The sequence below is a fragment of the Lemur catta genome, chromosome 19 (assembly GCF_020740605.2).
Source record: "Lemur catta isolate mLemCat1 chromosome 19, mLemCat1.pri, whole genome shotgun sequence".
Classification (NCBI taxonomy): Eukaryota; Metazoa; Chordata; class Mammalia; order Primates; family Lemuridae; genus Lemur; species Lemur catta.
Genome location: NC_059146.1, coordinates 26,591,428 through 26,595,927, shown reverse-complemented (window position 1 = coordinate 26,595,927; position 4,500 = coordinate 26,591,428). Strand labels below are relative to the sequence as shown.

General features: G+C 53.1%; 1 long non-coding RNA gene across 1 annotated transcript; it reads left to right on the top strand.

Annotated features, from left to right (window-relative positions):
• The first annotated feature begins 499 nt into the window (after positions 1 to 499).
• Positions 500 to 4,304, top strand: LOC123623973. Its single transcript, XR_006730046.1, has 3 exons — positions 500 to 637; positions 3,838 to 3,934; positions 4,284 to 4,304. It is a non-coding gene; the product is annotated as an uncharacterized LOC123623973 (long non-coding RNA).
• The last annotated feature ends 196 nt before the right edge of the window (positions 4,305 to 4,500 follow it).

Genomic DNA, 4,500 nt, shown 5'->3' with positions numbered 1-4,500 from the left:
GTCAACAACTTCCCCTCCTCCTCGTGCCTTCCTTCCTCTGTCGCCTTGGAGAGCAGCTTGGGGTGGGGTGACTCTCCTGGGTGCAGGACGTGGAAAGGTGGGGACGGGGAGCCTCTGTTGAGAGCAGTGTCTGCTGGGCCGGGCCTCCTCCTCCTCCCCCCAGCCAGCCCTCTGAGGGGACTTCCGTAACTGCCCCCATTTCTCAGATGCCTGGGGAAGCTGCTTGCGCTGAGCTTGCTGCCCCGGGCTGCCCGGCGGAGGCTCAGAGCCTCTGTGAGCCGGCTCCATGTCCCCTAGCTGGCACCGCAGCCGGGCATGGTTCACAGCCAGGCCTGGCCCCTGAGCAGAGGTGCCCACCACCCTTCCCGAAGGCCTCTTCAGTCAGCAGCCGAGCACCCTGGACGTGTGCCTTCACCTTCCTGGCCTTACACCTGCTCAGCCCCAGGGCTGCAGGGGGTACCCGGGTGAAGCCTTAAAGTGCCTGAGTGGCACCTGGCTGTGGTGCTCTGTGGCTATTGGGTGTCATTAGTATCCCCAGGGCTGCCTGTGCCGAGGACCCAGCCAAGCTCTCAGTACGTGGCACGTGTGCCTTCCCAGCCCAGGCCCTGGGTGCTGGGGCTGTTCGCCGACTTTGTAGGTGAGCTGAGGCCTCTGCGCTTTTCTGTCATCCTAGGGGTGGGGACCCCACAGCCCCCAGATTTTCTTTTTTGGGGGGTGGTCTCATCACTGCAGGAAGGGAAGGCCTGGGGCTGAGGACTGTGCCAGGTTCCTTCAGTCCCACCTGCCATCCGCCCTGCAGGGCCAGGCAGGGGATCCATGAGGTGCCAGGGAAGTGCTGGGTGCTCAGAGCCCATACCACACATACATAAACAGGGTACTGCAGTCTCCTCCCATCCCTCAGGATCTATTCCATTCCCTCTCTTGCTCTATATCATTCCATGGCTCCCCAGTGCCCTTGGAGAAACCCCAGGCTCTGCAGCGTCGCTTCTCTGATGGCCTCCTAAGAACCCAGGTGGGGCAGGGGTAGGCAGACTCTCAAGGGGCATCACCTTGACTCACTAACCTCATCACTCAAGCTCCTCCTTCCACACAGCCCCACGCCCAAGCCTTTGGCAAGACCCATCAGCTGCACCCTGCAATTGCTTCAGAGTCTCAGCTCTTCACTTCCACTGGGACCACCTGATCCAGGCCCCTGCTCACCCTTTGGGGTCCCCACTCAGTATCCTCCCTGGTCTCCTGTCCCAGTCCTGCCCCTCCCACCTCCCATTCACCCTCCACCCAGCAGCGAGAGGGAACTTCCCAGAGCACAAACCTGACCTTACCTGGCCCCTGCTCAGAACCTCCTGTGGCTCCCCAGTGCCCTTGGGAGAAGAGCACAGGCTGCTAATGGGAGCGGGACCTTGCGGGGAAGCTTCTTAACCCCAGCAGCCAGCCTGGTCTCCCTGGCTCTAACTTGCTGTGGTTTTTTACCTCCCAGTTGGAGACCATGGCTGTTCCCTCCATCTGGTATGTGCCCCAGGCATACAGCCCCTCTTTACCTGTCCCCATGCGTCCCTCCTCTAGGAATCCCTCCTTGACCCCAAAGTCCTCTTGCCTCTCTCATAGCAGCCCTGCCCACTCTGTGTCATCACTGGGGACAGGTCAGTCTCCACTGGACAGAGACCCATGAGGACAGAGCCAAGGCTGTCTTGGTCACTGCTATGTCCCCGGCACAGGGCTGAGTGCAGGGCTGAGTGCTCCAGGACTGTTTGCTGACTGTGTGTTTGAACAATCCTGACATTGATTTTCATGGACACACAGACACATGCAGAAATGTGGCCTTTAGTGGGAAACTGGTGGAGAGAGACTGACATGCAGTCAACAAATGACCCTTCCCCTGGGTGTAGCCATGTGCCAGCGGGCTCTGTCTATGCAGCTGCGACCAAGGCAGGCCCAGGCCTGCCCTCATGGGCTTCACAGCCCAGCAGAAATCCTGAGTGCTGAGGATATCTGATGTGTCCCTTTAGTTACTCACGCAGCAAACATTTTTGAGGCCTGCCATTTGCAAGGGGCAGAGGGGGATCAGGTGGGCTTCTGGTCCTATAACAGGAGCCACTGTTCGTCGCTTCCTATTGTGAGCCAAGTTCTAGCCTAAGTGCTACATATGTGGGTTGCTTCATTCATTAAATTTAACATTACTCAATGTCCTCATTTATAGATCCATCACTCTGGCCTCATCCCCACCCCTTCCCATTCAGTCACTCCACTCCAGCTTCCTTGATGGTCCTTAAACATGCCATGCTCACCTCAGGGCCTTTGCACTTGCTCTTTCCTGTGCCTTGAACACCCTCTCCCAGATATCCACACGGATCCCTCACCTCCTTCTTCTCTCTGCCCACATGGCACCTACTCAGACCCTCCCTGAACTTCCTAACCTGAACTGCCCTCCAAACTCAATCCACACATCCTGCTTTATTCTTCTATAATACCGCCATTCCACATATATTTGCTTATCTATTTTCCATCTGTCTTCCTCACTTGGATTTTAGCTCTTTGATGGCAAGGGCTTCTTCTCTGTGGAGATCCTCATTATGTCCCCAGCTTTTATAGCAGTGCCTGACACCTCACAGCAGTGAGCAACAGAGCAAGATCCCATCTCTACAAAAAACAGAAAACTTAGCTGGGCATGGTGGCATGCACCTGTAGGCCCATCCACTCCAGAGGCTGAGGCAGGAGGATCGTTTGAACCCAGGAGTTCAAGGTTGCAGTGAGCTATGATGACACCACTCCACTCTAGCTCATGCAATAGAGTGAGACCTTGTCTCAAAAAGTAAAAGTGTCAACTATTAACATCTTATTTAATACTTATGACCATCCTATTATTAAACCCACTTTATAGATGGGAAACTGAAGCTCAGAGAGATGAAGTCTGTTGCCTGAGGTCACATAGGTGGCGAGTGGGAGATCTAGGATTTGAACTCATGCAGTCTGATTCTGGAGTCACAACTTCTCTTGTGATGCTCTTTTTTGTTTGTTTGTTTTTCGAGACAGAGTCTCACTCTGTTGTCCGAGCTAGAGTGCCATGGCATCAGCCTAGCTCACAGCAACCTCAAACTCCTGGGCTTAAGCAATCCTACTGCCTCAGCCTCCCGAGTAGCTGGGACTACAGGCATGTGCCACCATGCCTGGCTAATTTATATGTGTGTGTGTGTGTGTGTGTGTGTATATGTATATGTATATATTTAGCTGTCCAAATCATTTCTTTCTATTTTTAGTAGAGACGGGGTCTTGCTCTTGCTCAGGCTGGTCTCGAACTCCTGACCTTGAGCGATCCGCCCACCTTGGCCGCCCAGAGTGCTATGATTACAGGTGTGAGCCACCACACCCGGCCTTGTGATTCTCTTGTAGTGTGCAGAGTACGGCCAGCAGGCCAAAGCCAACCTGCCACCTGTTTTTGCATGGGTTTTACATTTTTATTTTATTTTTAGAGAAACGGCCTCACTGTATGTCCCAGGTTGGTCTTTAACTCCTGGCTTTAAGTGATCCTCCCATCTTAGCCTCCAAGCACTAGGATTACAGGGCCGAGCACGGAACACAGATGTTTTTACATTTTTAAGTGGTTGGAAAAAAATCTAAAAAATATATTGTTTTTTATATGAAAATTATATAAAACCCAAATGTTGACACCCATGATACGTTTTACTGAAACGTAGCCATACTTGTTATTTGTGTACTGTCTTTGGCTGTTTTTGCACAGTGGTAGATGTGAGAGTTGAGTCTGGCCCTCGAAGCTTCAAGCCTAACATGTTTGCCCTCTGGCCCTTTGCAGAAATTGCTCTGTCTTTTCCTCTACAGCAGGAGTTCTCCAACTTGCGCCTACTTCCACATCGCCTGAAGGGCTGGGGGCCACATCTGGAGAACTGCTGTCATCCACTGTTCTGCCTCCCACGAGCAGGTACCAGGCCTGAGTTGGTGAGTGCTCTGCCCTAGCCCCCAGTACAGGTTGTGTCACACAGCAGGTGATCAAAAAGTGTACGTTGAATGAATCAATGGGTCCACATGGACCATAGAGGAAGAAGCGGAACACCCAAATTTTACACAAGCAGACATAGGAAGAACACCAGGCTCTGCCTGGCTCTGTGGTCTGCGGGTGCCTGGCATCCAAGATGGAGCCTAATAAAGTCACCCAGTCGTTCTCAGCGACATGGGAGGCTTAGAAATGTGATCTAGCCAAATGGCTGCTCGTCTTTCAGCCTCAGTCTCTTCTGCGATAATCCTAATTCTTTTTTTTTTTTTTGAGACAGAGTCTCGCTGTTATCCGGGCTAGAGTGCTGTGGCCTCAGCCTAGCTCACAGCAACCTCAAACCGCTGGGCTCAAGCAATCCTCCCGCCTCAGTCTCCCGAGTAGCTGAAACTACAGGTACACACCACCACGCCCAGCTAAGTTTTCTATTTTTTGTAGAGATGGGGTCTTGCTCTTGCTCAGGCTGGTCTCCAACTCCTGACCTCAGGCGATCCTCC